Source organism: Papio anubis, chromosome 15 (genome assembly GCF_008728515.1).
Source record: "Papio anubis isolate 15944 chromosome 15, Panubis1.0, whole genome shotgun sequence".
In the NCBI taxonomy this organism is placed as follows: Eukaryota; Metazoa; Chordata; class Mammalia; order Primates; family Cercopithecidae; genus Papio; species Papio anubis.
In genome coordinates this window covers 88,483,692-88,503,314 of record NC_044990.1, presented here as the reverse complement: position 1 = coordinate 88,503,314, position 19,623 = coordinate 88,483,692, and the positions used below count along the sequence as shown (strand labels likewise).

The 19,623-nt window shown below is 46.3% G+C and overlaps 1 protein-coding gene and 1 non-coding gene across 2 annotated transcripts in view; both read right to left on the bottom strand.

Annotated features, from left to right (window-relative positions):
• Positions 1-19,623, bottom strand: part of COL4A2 (collagen type IV alpha 2 chain) — a 199,298-nt gene that overhangs the window by 93,453 nt on the left and 86,222 nt on the right. The window lies entirely within an intron of this gene.
• On the bottom strand, positions 130-233 carry LOC116270628. The gene has a single exon (XR_004178784.1). It is a non-coding gene; the product is annotated as a small nucleolar RNA U13 (small nucleolar RNA).

Here is a 19,623-nt window from a genome sequence, read left to right as displayed (position 1 = left end):
ACGGGGAGTCTCAGTCTCAGACCTTGTGAATTTTCTGGTCTAGCAGTTTGGGAGTCAAGGGAAGGAGCCTGGGAAGAATTTATATATGTATTTTTCTTTTTGCTTGTTTTTTTCTTTTTAAGTTTTTCATGTGAGATGGGTCATGTGCTGACATCTTAACAAATTTTGAGAGAGGCATGTCTCACACATGAGTGTGAATGCCCCGGCATCATGCTGATGACCCACAAAAGGACAGGGAATTTATATATATGTAATATATATTTTTTGAGTCAGGGTTTTGCTGTTGCCTGGCTGGACTGCAGTGGCATAATCATAGCTCACTGCAGCCTCAAACTCCCGGGCTCAAGCCATCCTCTTGCCTCAGCCTCCCAAAGTGCTGGGGTTACAGGCATGAGCCACCACCCAGTCAGGAACTGATGTTTTCGGCAAGGCCCCCAAGCACTTCAGATTCACAGGCAGGTTTGGGAGCCACAGAGTGTGTCTAATTGTCACGTAGACAGGTGAAGGGACAGCCCCGAGAGATGAGCCTCTCACCCACAGCACCTCGACCCAGTGGTGCTCTGCATGCAGCAACACCTGCTTCCCACGCCCCGAGGGTCCCATGTCACGGTCCGGGCTGCTCCCCGCAGCTGAGCACTGCCGGCTCATGTCTCATTTGTGAAGGGAAGGTGGGGGCGGGGGGCTCTGAGAGCCCTGTCTGTTTTGCCCCCAAGCCACCGTGTCAGCTCTGCAGGCTCTGCGAGTCACCACACCCCACCCCGCCATGGCCTTCGGGGTTTTTTGTCCCCTGCTGCCCTGGCACACCCCTTCCCATGCTGGCACAGTGTGCTCCACGCTCCAGTCTGCTGAGTGCCTAGCGGTTGGGCCAGTTTTTCTGGAACCTGGGGGCCATGGCACACTCAGCCCTCAATGCCTGCGGCTCTCAAGGGCACGAGAGGATGTGACTCAAGCACGGGCTCTCTGGGGGCATCTTCCCCTCCTCACAACTGGAGGAGGCGGTCAGAGCTCCTTCCCCAAGGCACACTGCAGGGCACTGCCACGTTACATCTCTGTACCCACATTTCATGTGGGGCTGCGAGGCCCTTGGAGGGAGGGACCATTCCACATTCACACTCTGTCCCCAGCATCTCTTGCAGGATTTGACACACAGAACACACTCCATGTGCTGCCTGTAAAACACATGCATTATGGCACTGCTATTTACCCCCTCTGCCTGGCTCCAAAATTCATGTTCTTTCCACATGGAATCTTCTATTTTTAGACCACATTTCTGACCATTATAATGACTTCCCAATTTCTGAAGTCGAGCATCAGCAGCTCATGCCGTGGAGGACTTACCCTCTCCTTTGGTCCCCCCCACCCTCCATTCAATTCCTTCATTCACCTTCATCTACGGGAAAACATCATCCACAATCTCAACTCTTCTCTAAGCCCTGTGTCCGCCCAGTGGAATTTCTGATTGTTCGTTCCACCAGATGATCTGGTTTTATCACCTGCATTATCAGGGAGAATGTTTTCCAGGCCTCTCAAGTGGAGTCATAAAAAAGGAGACCACCAGACTTGTTTGTGGAAAGGAGGGCTGGGTCAGTGAGGCCCGCGCTCAGCATCTGATTAGATAAATCAGACCATCTGCTGGGATCCCGCTAGAAAATGAGGCAAGGGCTCTGGAATGCCAGGACTCCCTCCTCCAGATTTAGTTCTGGTAATATTTGAACCAAGTGTTTTGAGGACAACTGTCAGTGATAAGCCAGACCTGCGTAAGCAATTCAGGGCAGCTACTGTGACTCAAGGGCTTAAAGGTTATGGAGGAAAGGGGTGAGTTTGCCAATGTAGGTCTGTGAGAAAGCTATAAAAGGAAGATGTTTAATGCTTACTGAATGTCTCTGTTTTAAAATCAGATTTCAACCTTATGTCCAAAAAAGACACGTTTTTGTTTGGTCTTTTTACCGTTCCTGTGCCGGGGTATGAGGGCAGCAGACTCGTAGTGACGTGCAGTCCTGGTGGTGAACACGAGGTGGCAGGCGGTAGCATCCACCGGCCCTCGGCTGGAGGCACAGATTTGCAAGCGGCAGTGATGTCAAAGATTTTGAGATTGTTTTGGGTTACAGTGACTCACCTCGGTGGGAGAGAGGGCAGCTCCCTCATTTGTCATGGGGAGCTCATGTCCCAAGGGGAACGTCCTGACTGCAGAGCTCCAAAGATGTCAAAAGAGCACATCGAATTCCATTTTCCTTTCTACAGGGTGGTTGAACAAACTCAGTCACTGATTTGTCCAACGATTCCCTTCCCTTTGACTTGCTTAAAGGAGAGTGTTCCAAATTTGTGTACTGGCGGACCTGTTAGACCCAGCCCATCGCAGAGGTCCATGAGACAGTGCTTCAGGTTATTAGCTTTGGCCCCTGGTTGGGACTAAGCTATAACAGCAGCTGACATTTTCAGGCTCTAGAGCGGTTCACTGTTTGGAGCACTTTCCAACAGTCAGCGTATGGAATCCTCACAAACAAACGTCTACGAGGTAGGTACTGTCATTGTACCCATTTTATGGGTGAGGAAACTGAGGCACAGAGAGGTTTGGGCCGTTCGGCTGCCATATAAAAGAGAGGATTCATATGGGGCTTTTCAAGAGTTCCATAGGGCATTGTCATCCACATACAGAATTCCCTTGAGGAACAGACCTGACTTTAGATTCTGAATATATCTTTTCCACTGATCTTCCTGAAGCGGGAATTAAGCCAAAAGCAGATGGACAAATTGTCTGCGAAAATAAACAATGTATGCCTGGGGTTCGTGGAAATCCATACAAAACCAAGCCAGCCACAGTCCTGCAAAGGTGATTTAAGAACATTGCTTCTCTGCTTTAACCCTACCCTGCTCCACTGTAGCCATTTCATGGCTCATTAATCCCCCTCCCTGCTACAGAGTGATGGGTAGAAAAAGAAGGTGAAATCCAAACAAGTCATTTCTGTTACTTTTTAGCAACGCCGGTCAAAAGGTATGCAGAGGAGGCCCCTGGAGCTGCAGGCTAATATTCTGAAATATTAACACACTCCAGGGAAATCTTTAGACATAACCTATGCTTTCTCTAGCTTCTCTGAACAGATTCGTTGTTGAAAACAGGCTGCATTAGGAAGATTTTCTAAACAGCTGTGGAGTTCTGCATGCTAAAAAGGTTGGCTGGTTAAGCATATTATGAAGCAGCGTTTAGCTGGACCTTGGAGAGGATGAGCTGTGTGTTCCAGGGGAGTTGTGGGAAATCAGGAGGCCACCTCGTGGAGGTACAGGTTCCTCAGGAGAAGGCTGTTGTGACTGAGAAGACCTGTAGGGAGGCCTGGGTGCTGACCAGATAGGAGCTGGGATGAGACACGGGAGACAGTGGTAGAAGTCCCCGCAGTGACCCCACAGGCAGTGAGCAAGGGCTTAAGAACATCGGGAAGAAGGCAGCTGAGAGCAGAAAAGGGCAGAACGGTGGCCATCAGGTTTGTGAACAAACTGAAGTGATTTAACACTGGTCAGTTAAACACGGATTCACGGGATTTGGAGCCCCGTGCGGTCAAGAAGGAAGAGTCCGGATTTGAAGTGCAACCTCGGTTGAATCCCAGCTCTGCCAGTTCTATGACCACAAGCAAGTCACTGCCCTTCCCCGAGCCTCAGTTTCTTTATTTGGGAAATGGAAATATTCACTGATATCACCTGGTTGGGTTTTCTAGGAAAGGACTGACGTTACTGTTAAATCAGCTCTGATTATCTTTCCACCAGACGGAAGAAAGATGTCACTGTTTTGATTTCTGAAGAAACCAAACTGATGTAACAGTAACATCAGTGACATATTTTGTCGTGAAGAAAACACAAGGGTGTGTCAGTGGCTTCGAATCTGACGTCAAAAAGAAAAGGAAAGATAGGGGAGAAGAAGAACAGGTGCCGGGGACCATGTATGAATGGGAAGGTTTTAGGGAGGTGCCATACGACAGCACCAGTGGCAGAAGCCCACACATCAGATGGTGAACTTGGAGTCCATGTCACTGAACACCAAGGGGCTGTCCGAGAACAGAGTCTCCCAGCGATCAGAATTATGTCTGTTTACAACCAGAAGACACTCTCAGGATGTCAGCAGCAACCTAAGGTATCTAAACATACATTTGGCTGTGAACATGCGAAATTATAAGCTTGGCAACAACGCCTAGAGAAAAACCTGGGCTGACTTTGAGTGAGATGACTGCAAGTCCTGCGAGGGGACAGAGGATGTGGCCTGTGAGTGGTTCAACAGCCTGGTTTCTTGCTCACGGATGTCTCACGCTCCATGTTGCCTTGAAGCTTGGTGTGAGGAAGGTTAAATGGCGGTGAGTAAAAGCCAGATCCCAGTTCGGTCTTCCTCATCTCTGTCTTTAAAGGTATCTAATATTTTGGAAATCACCTCGCTAAGAATTTGTGCAAAGCTACTGTCCACAGTAACACCGAGTGTCTGATGCTGGTCCTGGAGCCACTGGCTACCAGGGCCACTTGATGGCCCTAACGCTGGCCCTGGGACGGGGTGTATGTGTGGGCCAGGTTTCACCACGCCGGGGTTATTGTCTGTCATCTCTCTGGTTAACAAAGGGCAGTGCTATCTGGACATCCTGCGCTCCCCTTAAGACTCCCCGGTTTGGAAAGATTATTTGGGCGAACGCTGAACAGACATCCGCAATTAAAAAAAGAACAACAAACCGCAAGAAACTGATCTTTCTTCAGTCTGGTGGAAAGATAATGCATGGCTCATTTGTCCAGACATGAAGCCTGGGGTCCTGGGTAAGAGGAAACCAAGTGACATTAACGTCCATTCCAGAGAAGTGACTCAGCTGGCGCCCTGTTCTAATGACACAGGCGAAAACAGCCTCCAGAACACTGGTTCTTCCCAATGGCACTTGTTAAAAAAGAAATCAACAGCAGTTTTCATCCACGAAATAGAAGGCAACAATGGAGTGCAGCCGTGCTGCGCCCGATATGCTTCCTGCGCATTTGGTGTTCGCAGAGGTGTAGCGGCAGCAGCGCAGACCACCAGAGATGCACGCGGTTCATTAGGCAGCAAGGAGCATCATGGGGAGAGGGAAACTAGAGACCTAGGGTGGGTCTGCGCTGATCACGGTACATTCTTGCTTTCTTTGGGGTTGGAATATCCATATTGTGATTTACCCGCCACAGCCTGAGTGGTCAGCTTCATAGTAAGATTATTGCCAGAAATCTTCACCCATGATGTTTTTGTGAAATTTTGGTGCAAGAATGTGTGTATATGTGTGCATGTGTATATGTGTGTGCATGTGTATATGTGCATATGTGTATGTGTATATGTGCATGTGTGTGTACATGTGCATGTGTATATGTGCGTGTGTGTGCATGTGTATATGTGCGTGTGTGTGTGCGTGTATATGTGCGTGTATGTGTGCATGTGTATATGTGCATGTGTATATGTGCATGTGTGTATGGGTGCCTGTGTGTGTGTGCATGCGTGTGTATGTGTGCATGTGTATATGTGTGCAGGTATATATGTGCATGTGTGTATGTGTGCCTGTGTGTGTGTGTGCAGGCATGTCATGTGGCTGTTGTGATCTTCTGTTCTTATTATGACCTGAGTTTGTCTCACTGTGAATGTGCTGTTCAGCCAGGCGGGAGCAATGCCACAAGGATGTTTGGAGCTTTCTCTCTGTGTCCACGCCCGGCCATATGAAAGGCCTTTCACACCAACACATTCTGCTTCCTCACTCCTAAAGGATCCATGACCCCGACGATGGCCAGAGGGCGGCCGTGCATGCCCGGAACTTTGGATACACTGCAGTGGCAACACCTCTCACATCGGACAGGAGCGGGAGAAGGGGCAGAACTTGGGGACGGTGCAGCCAACTATCCTGCCCTCACATCCCAGAGTGCGGGTTCACTCTCTTTTCAGGAAGCATGGTGATGGGGGAAATTTTTCTCTATTCAAATAGAACCTGGACATATTCCAAAGCCACTTCCTGCCCGCCATTCACACCATGGCGAGCTGGTTTCTGGCCTGACACTCTTCTCCAAGGGTCTGCAACGCCACCATCCCCAGCTGTGAGGGCACCTCCCTGCCCTGGGGACCCTTGCAGTCCCAGCACGGCTGCCTTCCCTCCCTCCTGGAATGGGCTCCTCTGGTGGCCACAGACCCGCCTGGGTTTCTCCTCACACTTCTGGCCCCTTCCTGATTCCTGTTCTGCTGAACATTGGAGTTTTGCTGCTCTCTTTCCCTCTGAACTCATTAGGTGGGATGCCTCATTCACACCAAGCAGCTTCAGTGAACGCTCAGAGGCGGACGGCTCCTTCCTCCCTCCTGGATGCCTCTGATGAGAGGGTCTAGAGATACTTTAAACTCAGCAGGTTTCACGTTGAACTTCTTTTTTTTTGAGACGGAGTCTCGCTCTGCCGCCCAGGCTGGAGTGCAGTGGCCGGATCTCAGCTCACTGCAAGCTCCGCCTCCCGGGTTCACGCCATTCTCCTGCCTCAGCCTCCCGAGTAGCTGGGACTACAGGCGCCCGCCACCTCGCCCGGCTAGTTTTTTTGTATATTTTAGTAGAGACGGGGTTTCACCGTGTTAGCCAGGATGGTCTCGATCTCCTGACCTCGTGATCCGCCCGTCTCGGCCACCCAAAGTGCTGGGATTACAGGCTTGAGCCACCGCGCCCGGCCCTGAACTTCTTACCTCATTTCCTCCAACCTTGCTCTCAGCAAAACTCCAAAAAACAGAAACAACCCCCCTTTCCTTCTCTGCTCCTTAACTCAGTGAATTGTAAGGCCCTTAAGCCGGGCTTCAGAACGTGACATGGGGGGAGACACTGCTGACCCCCGTCCTCACACTGCACTGGGAGGGCACTGATTCCAATGGACTTTCCGCCAAGCGTCTCCGGAGTCTGCCGTTTCCTCTGCATTCCCAGCACCTCCTTCCTGGCTCTGGACTTCCTCCTTACTTGCTTGCGTTAACTCTGGAATCGTCTTTGCGTACCCCACCCCCCTGCACCCTCATGCATCCCCTCTCTTAGCTGCCTTCATTCAAATTCTGAAATCCAACGTGCTCTCCGATCCCTTTCTAATGTAAAAACATGAAGGCCCCTCTGCTCCCTGCAGAGTGAAAGTGGGGTGGGTGGGTGTGATGCCCAGGCCTCCCGGTGCTGCCTGTGCCATGGGGCGGGTGGGTGTGATGCCCAGGCCTCCCGGTGCTGCCTGTGCCATGGGGCGGGTGGGTGTGATGCCCAGGCCTCCTGGGGCTGCCTGTGCCATGGCTTTCTAGGTGGAGCTCCTCTCTACCCTGCACTCTGGTGGCTGGCGCCTGCGTCCATCGTCCCTTGCTGTGTCTGCTGACATCTCCACAGCTGTGTGGCGCTCTCCTCGCTACGCTGGCCTTTCCCGCGTTTCTCCTGGTGAACTGAACTGAGGCGTCACTCTTCCTCGCTCATTCTTCAGTGTCCCAGGAGGGAGCTTCTCCAAGCCCTCTCCTGCAGGGGTGGACCCTCCCACACCCGCTTTCCCACCAGAACGGTGCAGTGCAGCCCTGGGCCAGAGAGAGTGCTCGTGAAGGGCTGGTTTCACGGTCATTGCAACTAAATATCGATTATTTGAAATTATCTCCTTCCTCCCACTGGGTTTATACCACAGAGATTCCCAGCACCATGGAGAAGCATTGCCTCACAGCTGCCCTGCCCTCTTCCCTGGGAAGGCAATCGGGGTGGGCTGCTTGGATACCAGCCACCTTTTGCAGGATGAGCCCCAGGAGCAGGAGACCCTGCCGGGCCCCTGAAGGTATAAGGGGAGCAAGGCAGACTTGGGTCCTCTACCTTGCAGCCCGCAAGATTCAATTCCTCACAGTTTACCAGTCCTCAAGTGTTTAGTAATCACCAAAGGAATTAGGACTGCTGCCAAGGAGACATACACACACACGCACAGATGTATACATCTATACTTCTTAAATTTAGAATTGTGAAGAATAGGTAACAGAGAAAAGACATGAGAGAGAACAAAATGTATGAATTCTATTAGACGTTAACTTCTGGCACTGTAGTAGGAAAGGTATCTCGGCTAATGTATAAATTACCAAGAAAAAAAAAAAGTCCCACTAAAAAAACCAGGTACTGACATCTAAATTTCTAATTAAATTACAATTACTTTCGAAGCTCATCCCCCACAGAGAAACTTCCGCTGGGATGTGTTCTAGGATAGACCTGAGTTTTGCTTCTATTGGAGCCGGTCATGCAAGAGTGAGAGGTGTCCGTTTGCAAACAGAACTGCATGCAGGGTACTGCTGTGAATATACTGACATGCTCCTGCTTCTGCAGTCACCTCCTTAAGACCAGACAGCCTGTGAACCTTGATGTGTATTTCCAGTCCTGTGCAGGGCTCTCAGCCTGGGACTGCTTGGGGACTACACCTCACCCACTTCTCCCTGCATTTACATCGATGAAGGAAGCCATCAGTGACCGTAGGGGCAGCAGATCAGCTTCTGCAGGCCTCTCCAACATTTCTCTGATTTCTGACAGTCCGCTGGTTATGAATGACAATGTACTATCTGGTTTACATTTGGGAATTATGGTGAATGCTGTCATAGAATTTACTGGCTGCTCAGTTTGGCAGTGATTTCTTTGAGCCAAATATTACTTTGTCATGTAAGACAGTAGCACTTTCTTGGAAGCTGTGGATGTGACGTGCCAGGAAAGAATCCAGGCGGCAGACACTTGATCACTGCAAGAGCGGCCATAGCTTCCCCCGATCGTGATTCATCAGAAAATGACCTTCAGCCACAAATGTGCTTCATTTTTTTCAGTTGTTCTTCACTCACCTTCCCAAGCTCATTCCCAGAGACCCCAAAAATGTGCTGCTGGGCTGATACCAGCAGGCTCCTGGGATACTGTCTTAGAATCCACTGAGCAGCACTGAAACCAAGGCCACCTGCTAGTGGGCAAAGGACATGAGTCACTCTCCCCTCTTAGAAGACCCCAGAAACCAAAAACCAAGGGAAAAAGTGAGATGACTTCGATTAGTATATAAATTGTTCAACATGTAAGTTGTCCATACCTGCAGCTACCACCTCTTCACAAAAAGGGCAACTCAACCATGTTCACCTCCACAGAGCCAAGATCAGGTGAATGGGCCTGGACTGTGGGGCCATTCACGTCCTCCAGCCTCTCCCCCTGCCTAACTTGGAGGTTCCCTCCTGGTATAAGTTCTATGCCCTTCTAGGAACATGCTGGGTGATGGAGAAGAAGGGTCTGGGAACGGAGCAGAAAGCCAGAAGGGGCAGGAAGGGGGAACCCTGCTCTCATGCTCCTGGGGTGGGGGCCGCGGGTGGGTCCCACACCGGGACCCACTAGTGGACGTTTCCTGGGACACAGACTCAACCCAGGTTTCCAATGGCCTTGTCGAACACATCATGAGTCCCACCCTTCCCGAACCTCCATGATATCCACCAGCGTCTATTTTGTGTTGGTCCATTTCCCAGCCATAGTTCACCCTGTTGACCTCTGAAATAATCTGCTGTGTTTGGATTTTACATGGATTTTCTAAAACGTTTCTCTCTAGCCCAGCTCTCCCTCCAGGTACCACACTCTTCTTCTCTCTTCCCAGCATGTTTTAATTTTATTTATTTCTTTATTTAATTCTGAGACAGTGTCTCACTCTGTCACCCAGGCTGGAGTGCAGTGGCACGTTCACAACTCACTGTAACCTCAACCTCCCAGGCTCAAGAGATCCTCACTTCTCAACTTCCTGAGTAGCTGAGACTACAGGCATGCACCATCATGCCTGGCTAATTTTTTTGGATTATGTTGCTTACTTAGGCTGGTCTTGAGCTTCTGAGCTCAAGTGATCCACCTGCTTCAGCCTCCCAAAGTGCTGGCATTACAGTCATGAGCCACCGTGCCCAGCCCCAACTCATTTTAAAGATGGTGTGGATTCTACCTTCGTCTCCCAGAGGCACTGGGTCCTATGGAGCACTCCCTCCTCCTAACCTCCTCTTTCTCTGGGAGACCTGCCTGTGGCTCCTTTCCTGTCTATCTACTTGGTCTTCATTTTCTTTTCAGGGGTTCCTTCCTGGACTGCTTAATCAGTACTATTTCTCAGACCCACCTCCCTGGTCCTGGTCTTCTTCTTACACACACTCAGCAATGGTGGGTCCATATGGGGACCCTCCGGTGAGCCGTGGTGGCTCCTCCTTGTTGTATTATACTCCCGGCACCTCCCTGTTGGCCTAGCACAAGTCATACCTTGTGTCTTAGCTGGGGACAGCCTCCTGGCCTCCCCCTGCCAGGCAGTGAATTCTGAGAGAGTAGCTGCCTGATACAAGTCTGCACTCCCAGCCCATATCACAGAATCCTTCACACAGTAGGTCTTAGCATGTTCGCTGAGTATATGAATGATTGGAACACACTGATTTTTATAAGTCTGGTATTGTAGAGGAGCAGAACCTTCAAATATGAGTCTGCATCTAAATAGCTCAATTGACCCAGAAAGTTTACCTTAAAAAGGTAACGAGCATGACTAAAATAAATCTAAATACATCATACTTACATTATTTGCTAGCGTTTACTCCTTTGTTTTGAGCAATAACTGCTGTGGTCTGAATGTCTGTGTCCCTCCAAAATTCATGAGTAGAAATCTGATCCCCAGTGTGTTGGCATTAAGAGGTGGGGACTTTGGAAGGTGAGTAGGTCCTGGGGGTACAGCCCTGGTGAGTGGAATTACTGCATCTCTCAAAGAGGCCCAAGGGAGCCTGTTGTCCCTTCTGTCACGTGAAGACATAGCATCAAGGTGCCATCTATGAAGCAGAGAGCCCTTACCAGACACCAAATCTACTGGTCACTTGCTCTTCAACCTCCTAGCCTGCAGAACTATGAGCAATAACACTCTGTTGTCATAAATCACCTACACTTAAGGTATTTTTGTTATAGCATGAACTATGAATGGACTGAGACAGAAATTGGTACTAAAAGTGGGGTGCTGGGGTAACAAATACTTAAAAATGTAAAAGTAGCTTTAGAACTGGGTAATGGGTAGGGTCTGAAAGAATTTGGAGGTGTGTGCTAGAAAAAAATCTAAATGGCCATGAACAGAACCTTAAGGGTGATTCTGACGAGGGCTCCTAAGAAGAGGGGGGCTGTAGGGAAGGCTTCAACCATCTTAGAGATTCCCTAAGTGGCAATCATCAGAATGTTGGTAGAAATGTGGACAGGAAAGGCCATTCTGATGAGGTCTCAGAAATAAGGAGTATGTTACTGAAAACTGAAGGGAAGGCCATCCTTGTCACAAAGCAGCAAAGAATTTGGCTGAATCATGCTCATCTTCTTGTGTTTTGTGGAAGGTAGACTTCTGAGTCATAAAATGGGATATCTGGCAGAAGAAATATCTAAGCAAAGTGAGGGTGTGGCACAACTTTTCTTGACTGCCTATAGTAAAGTGTAAACAGAGAGAAACAAATTAAAGATGGAATTTATCAAGAAAAAGAAAGCAGAACTGAAAGATTTAGAAAATTCTTAGACTGGCCAGGTAGTAGAAAAGTAGAAAACATGTTCAGGAGAGAACATCAAGATTGTAGTAAAGCAAACATTTGATAAAGAGATGAGTATGGTGGAAGGAAGCCAGATGCTGCTCATCAAGACAACTGAAGAAGGACCTCCGGAGGCAATCTTTGGGGCTGCCCCACATATCTTAGGTCTAGAATGTCAGGACCTTGGGGCCAGAACAATTTCAAGTCTCTGCTCCCTGCAATCGGGTGCAGTGCTCAGCTGCCCCAGCTGTGGCTCCAGTGGGTCCAGGTGCAGCTCAGATGGTCTCTCTGGAGGACACAGGTAGGAAGCCTTGGTGGCCTCCACAAGGTGCCAACTCTGCAGGCACATGGAGTGTAAGAGCTGTGAGACTGCGGCCACCTCCACCCAGCTTCCAAGGGATGCCCTGGAGAACCTCAGTGCCCAGGCACAGACCTGACACAGGAGCAGGGCCAACACAGAGAGCCCCCACGAGGGCAGTGGTGTGGGACTGGGGCTCCTCACTCCTTATGGTGAGGGCTCATAAGAAGAAGAGAGCTGTAGAAAAAGCCTCAGTCTAGTCTATCAGAACATCATGAATAATATTCTGTTCATGGCAGTGTAGGTTTCTTCTAGGTGGGGAGGTGTGGGAGTGGGGCTGCACCCAGCACCCAGAATGGTGGAGTGACGAGTGTGTACCTCCAGTCTGGAGAGCTGCAATGAAGGCGGTGCCCAGAGAAGCCATGGGAGGCAGGGCTGCCCCGAGACTCGAGGAGCCAATCCCCACCCCAGTGTGTCCAGAAGGTGGGATATGGAGTCAGAGATGGCTCTCAAGACTTAAAATCGAATGTTCTTTGCCCTGTTGGGTTTTGGACTCACCTGGCATCACCTACTCCTTTCTTTTTTCCTGTTTCCCCCTTTTGGAATAGAAATGTCTGTCTCACGCCTGTCCCACCATTGTATTTTGGAAGCACACAATCTATTTGATTTCATAGGCTCATACTGGGAGAGAAATGTGCCTCAGGATCAGTCAGATCTGGATTCTCACTTGTATCTGATTTGGATGATACTTAGAAGAGACTGTGGACTTTAGGCTTTTTAAGTTGATTTTGGAAAGAGTTAAGACTTTTGGGGGCTATTGGAATGGAATGAATGTATTTTGCATGTGAGAAGGATATAAATTTTGAGAAGTTAGGGGTGAAATGTTACAGACTGAATGTGTCCCTCCAAAATTCATAGGCTGAAATCTAATCCCCAATCTGCTGGTAATGAGAGTTGGTGCCTTTGGGAAGTGATTAGGTCATGAGGGTGGCGTCCTCATGAGTGGGATTAGTGCCCTTATAAAGAAGGAAGCATCTGTCCCTTCTGCCACGTCGGGACACAGCAGCAGGGCACCATCTACGAATTCAGGGCTTTCATCAGACACAAAATCTACTGGTGCTTTGATCTTGGACTTCCCAGCCTCTAGAACAATGAGAAATAAATTTCTGTTGTTTATAAATTACCCAGCCTAAGATATTTTTGTTATAATAGCCCAAGTGGAGTAAGACAGTAATTGATTCACAGAGATTTGGTTTTCAAGACCTTTTAGACCAAGAGAACCCATAAACATATAGGTGGATATAAGCTGGTTAAATTACCTTGAGTTGGCTGTGCTGAGCATATCAGTTTCTAATGATACAAAGCTACTTAGAAAGTAACAAAGCTGAAAGTTCTTCTAAAACAAAATGAGAACTTTGAAGAAGCTTTTAAAAAATAAGTTTTGTTTGTTTTAGTTCCCCTGTGTAGGCAAACATATAAACAAAGCCCCATTGTCTCTTCAAAACCCACTTAATTAGGTTTTCTCAAGTTCATATGGTAAACACGTCTGTGGAGTTTATTTGACACACGCCATACTTCATACTGTTTTAACTACTCTTATTCATTTTGAAAGATACAGACGGTACTAAAATGAGTTGGGCTGATTCCCTTGAGCAAAGGCAATGCTAACAATACAAAGCACCAAGCCTCATCTACAAAATAGGTTTTAGTTTTGACAAAGTTCCTACCTGTGAGCTTGTTCTCTGCTCCTCCTCCACACCTCCCAATTAACAGAAGGTAACCAATACTTACGCAATAAATAAATGAGAATGAATTTATAATAAAGGGCAAAGCTGAACAACTGTTTGGATGGGACAGTCAGCTATAAAACTGAAAACTGCTGAAGCCAACTCACTGGTTAGGAAAAAAGTTGGAAACGCGTGGGTGTGTTCTCAAGGTCTTAGGAACATTCCGGAAGTCCAGCAGATGTTTTCGGTTAGGAGGCGATGGAAGCCCCAAGAGCTACATCTTCTTCTTCATTCTCTTAATTATAAGTTTATTTACGAAACCATTTTTTTTCTTAAGTATTTCTCTGCCAATACTTACAAAATAGAAGGCTGGCCAAAGTGTTCAACTCATGAGCCTTCCTGTCTAACCAGAATATGTGCACGTGGGCATGAAATCTCTATAGGAAGCAGAAATCTAGGTCCATCATTATAAATGCTTTATCTTCTGAACAACTCTTTTATTTACTGAAGTGGAATTACAACTTTTTCTTTAATCTTATCAATTATAAAAGTATATTCAGATTTCACTGGTTATAATATTTCTCCCCCTTTGGAAAATGATGTAATTAATAGTCATCATAGTAATTTTTCTGTTTTTTTTTTTTGGTTCTCTATATAAACATTAATAAATGGGGATAGATTCAAGGAATCAGAAGTTAGTGAAGCATATTTAAAACATTTAGACGTTCTGCTCTCTTAATTTTAATTTTGAATACACGTTTGTATACCTATGAGAGGCTACTTTTCTTCCTGCATTTGCTTTACTATCTTCTGTTTTATGAAATCTAACCATCAACTCTTTAGGCAGAGGGAATGAACATTTCCGTCTGACCAAAGTTTCAAAAGTCATGAGGTGAATTTATATTCAGAAAATATCTAAACTCTTATTTAAATTTCTCATCTGCTTAAGAACTTTTTCACTTTTTTTTCCGTAGTAGGTATCTGAAGACCAACTTTTTCACTTTTATTACATATGCAAATGATCTCTAAAAGGTTTATAAGAGATTGGGTCTATATATCAAAAGGTACTTTATGAATGAATTAAGAAGGGAGTTTCCTATCTAGGCTGGCTAGTTAGTGAGGTTGCAGAAGCAGTCGGCATGAAAACCTTGTTAAAGTTCAGGAATCCAGCTGGCTGCGTGTTTTGGAGAATTTGTCTGTATTACTACACATGGTTACTAGATCTATTGTGAATATGGAACAAATTCAAGAACATTAGATTCTCTTGGCCTTGTGGCGATGACTCAATTCATCAAGAATTTTAATCGAGCATCTTACAGATGGAACTTCTGCAATTATCAAGCTTCAGAAGCCATGACTAAAGCAAACCTCACACAAATCCTACCTTCTCTTACCCTCGAAACAGAATGCTTTCCCCGGAAAGAAGCAGGTGGCCTGTCATATTCCTGCCAGGAAGATCACGGAGGGCAGGCATAATCAGATTAAAATCAATTAGATAAATGGTGTGGGAATTCGTGTTTTAAACATTTTCATGGCACATCCCCCCAAATTTAGAGAATTTTTGAAAAGTTCCAATATTTTCATATATTTCACAAAACTCGATTGTGTCACCAAGGGAATGCTATGCATCTGGAGAATAAAAGGTTTCACGGGACCTAGGTTCAGTTCCACACATTTGTTTTTATCCTCTGTGGGAAAGGAAATAGGTAAAGTGGTTCAGAGACGCAAGACTTTAGGTCTGGGGCCAACCAAACTCAAAGAGCTGCTTTAAAGCCCATTATGGGTAAAGCTAGACTCCTTCATTCTCAGACCAAGTCAATACGGGAGCTCACTTATGCCCCACATGCCAGCATGAATATGTCACTAATACATGATGGCTGTCAAGGTTCTCCGGTGGTTTTGTGAATGTTATCTCTCAACGAGGTGTCTGACATCATAGGCTCTGAGGGCTTATGGGAGGAATAGATTTTATCTTCACTCTCCTTGGTGATCTAGACACGTGGTTGAACCTTGGGCTCCTGTGCAGATGTGTGAGTTAAATAGCTAGTGAGGGAAAAATGTGACAGGTGTTCAATACATTTTCTTCACCTTTCTCTCCGATGCCCTTTCATTCCTTTGACCTGCTTCTTAAACATCCTTCACAATAGTTACCAGAAAAATGGGCACAGAGTGGCCTGGCTGCTTAACAGCTTACACATTCTCCCAGTTTTCCTGCCAATAAAAAAAAGCTTCTTACAACTAAAAACTGGCAGGAATTTGTGGTTGATCTCTTTCGATAAAATGGTCTAAGTAAGCCAAAAAAGATACAGTTATATACAAATAAGGCTAAAAATAGTTTTTTTTTTTGACTTTGCTAGAAAAAAAATTGTTAAAAAAAAATCAACCTAAATTGATTTGGTTGATGGACTAGATCTCCAACTCCATCCTGCCTATGGGCTGGATATGTCTGATATCATATAATGCTGACTGTGCTTTTTGTTATTTTCTTTGTTTGTTTGTTTCTTCTTTCTTTTCTTTTTTTTTTTAAACAGAGTCTCACTCTGTCGCCTAGACTGGAGTACAATGACGTGGTCTCGGCTCACTGCAACCTCCGCCTCCTGGGTTCAAGCGATTCTCCTGCTTCAGCCTCCCAGGTAGCTGTGATTATAGGCATTTGCCACCACTGAAAACTAAAACCACTAAACTGAAAACGAAACACTAAAAACACCATTTGTGTTTTTAGTAAAGATGGGGTTTCGCCATGTTGGCCGGGCTGCTCTCAAACTCCCAACCTCAACTGAACCATCGACCTTGGCTTCCCAAAGTGTTGGAATTACAGGTGTGAGCCACTGCGCCCAGCTCGTTATTTGACTCATAAAGGAAATGATGATTCTACACTTATATCTCTGATCTTTTGCTTATTCACATTTACTGATGTCATTTCTATAGGCGGTTGAGGTTTCCTCATAATAAACACGCATTTTATTATTTTCAAAAGGTTGCGCTTGAATGTAATTCACACCGTATCTTCCCCCCACCTAAAGGGACATGTAAAAATAGCAACAGAAACAACCAAGAAGGAGAAGGGACAAGAGAAGAAGAAAAAGGAAAAGGAAGCAGTAGGAAAAAAGAAAAAAAAAAGAAAAAAATCTGATTTTTGATTTAGATTTTTGAGCTTTTCTAAAAATAACTTCAAAGCCCTTCAAAATGTAATGGTGTGGAGAGTTATCGTTCACTTTAGCCTGCATCTGTTTGCGAGTTTTCCCACCATAGATGACTTCATCTCCATACGATACAGCTGCTCTCAAAGCAAGGATTTGCCCATCTTTTCCGATCATTAGGGGGTTGTTAAAGTTTAACGCTTGCGAATCTTTCTGTTGGACTCAAAATAACATAAATAAACTTGTGAATATAAAACATGGTGTAAAAGCCTTCTTCTGAGTGTCCTCTCACAGCCCCCAAACACAGAGCTGATTCTTTCTCCTGCCCCCATACCCACCCACTCCCTCTCCTTCCTGCCCACAAAGGACTATTCATCCACATGCGGCTGACACGCCTGTCTCAGATCGCTTTCTGCGTGGTCCACATGATCCATTATTCCTTCTGCTACATCGATTTGCAAGTGGCAGTTCAGTTCAGAGCCAGTACTTCTGGCCTCCAGTTTCAATTTACTCCAAAAACGTCTGCCTTGCCAAGATTGTGAAATATGCCACCTACAATGTTCTTAAAAACTGAAAAACGTTCAAATGTTTATTGATGGAAAAATGTGCATCCATTACTCAGTGGAAATGAGAAATAAAAATTCATTTAAAAAATGCTCCTATGGCTTATTTCCCTCCAATCAAGCCTACAAATATCGACAACCTGAAGCCTGAATCCCTGTTTAAATGACAGGGATACAGAGCGATGGCTTGTGATGCTCTGAGGGGTTCTTTGGTTCCGGGGCTGCCCAAACCACTTCCCTGTTAGACTTGTATTTGGCAGAACCTCCGTGCAGAAGTCCAAGACTGCTCTGACGCATTTGTAAGTAAACAGACTGTAGAACTTATCTTCAGACAAATATCAATGGGGGCGGATAAACAGTCAGCCAGAGGAGGTTTTCCAAAAACTCTCCGACTGTCCTGTGATATTAACAGGGCTACACTGTGGTCTTGGCAGGCCTGCTCGGGCCTTGAGCAACGTTATGACCAAGGATGGTAGTAGGCTGTGAATAAACTCCTATTAGTCATGTCCATGAAGCCTGGGTGCTCAGGAGAGAGAGCAAGGCTCAAGCCTTGTGGAATTCAGTGCTCTGGCTTCAAACTCAAAATAAAACCACAAAACATTTGCACATTGACTAGACCTTTTCTCTGAAATCTCTCTATGCATACCATCTGACATGTTCAACAGCTTAAAAAATGAAAGGAGACAAAAATTTGCTATTCATAAGAAAGAAATTACAATTCTCTACAATTTGAGGCTGGCTTTATCATTAGGGATTGGAAACCGCCTCTAATTCTCTCCTCACAAGGAAAAAGGGTCCACTTAGTCATTTCCAGTAAGACTCTGAATGGCTTCATCTTAGACTGCCGTGGGATTTAATGACGGGGCGGTCAGTCCTCATCATCAGCGATGGTAAAGGAGGGTATGGTGGGACGTCTCATGATCAAAGGGCCATGAAGGCATGTTCTCCAGAAAACACGAGCCCCATTTCACAGAACTTCTTACTGGCCAGACTCTACCACTCTTGGAGCTTTCTTGAGTATGAAACAACGCCCCTGCCTCAGCTGAAGTCCAGGGTAATTCGACCCAGAGGGCTGCTCAAGAAAAACACGGGGCATGGAGTTGGACTATGCACGCTCCCCCATTTCCAATGCAAGCTTGCATGGGAACCACCTTGTCCCTCTTATTTCAGAGTCAGAGAAACTTCCACGTGTTTTTACAAGCATGGGCTGGTTGTTAAAAATCATTTGCAATCTGCAAGATTCAGTCACACAAATCCCCAAAGTCAGATTCACATTTAAAAGAATAATGGAAGGTCAACATTGGTATCAGTTGTAGCAAATGCAGCACACTAATACAAGATGTTAATAATCAGAGGAACCAGGGGTAGGAGGTAGTGGGAGGGGGTAAGGGTACTCTCTGAATATATATGTATATATATATATTTTGTAAATCCAGAACTGCTTTAAAGATCAAGTCTATTACAAACAATAGAAGAGACAGAAGAGTACATTCATTTGCATTAAAACCTTTTCCTTCTTTTGACTCTTTACTTTTTATGTATTTTATTCCATATCTCTCAAATGGAATTAGAAATGGACTTTTATTTTGAGACAGAATCTTGCTCTGTTGCCCAGACTAAAGTGCTGTGGTGTGATCTTGGCTCACTGCAACCTCCGCCTCCTGAGTGCAAGCAATTCTTGTGCCTCAAACTTCTGAGTAGCTGGGATTACAGGCATGCACCACCAAACCTGGCTAATTTTTGTATTTTTAGCAGAGACGGAGTTTCGTCATATTGGCCAGGCTAGTCTCGAACTCCTGACCTCAAGTTACCTGCCCTCCTCGGCCTCCTAAAGTGTTGGGATGACAGGCATGAGCCACTGCACTCAGCCAAAAATGGACTTTCACATTTGCTTCAAAAGCATAAAAACTTTTGGGGAAAAAGTTTTCAATTAGAAATAAAATGTTATATCCAGTTGAATATAATGACCACATCTAAAAATGTAACATGAAAATCACAGGAAAAATGTGTCACACTCGCATTTAACTTTGCAACATGAGGAGTGGGGCAGGGAGTGGAGAGAGACACAGACAGGCTGAGCAAGCACTGAGACTGTGGGGCACCTCCCCTGCCATCCTCCCCGTCAGCAAATCCCCCATGTGCCTTCATACAGTATCTGTCCACAATGAATGAAACCCCTCTTTAAGGACTGTCCTCTGTCACACAACATGGCAGTGGCAATCACTTCCCAGGCAGTGCTCCGTAGAAGGAAGAGCGAGACTTGTTCTAATGTTGAAGGGAACTGGCTTTGCTGGACCTCCTAAGACACAACCACTGTGCTCCAAAACTGCCCTACCTGAAGGATTTGTAAGGGAAATGCTGGCAATACCTAACT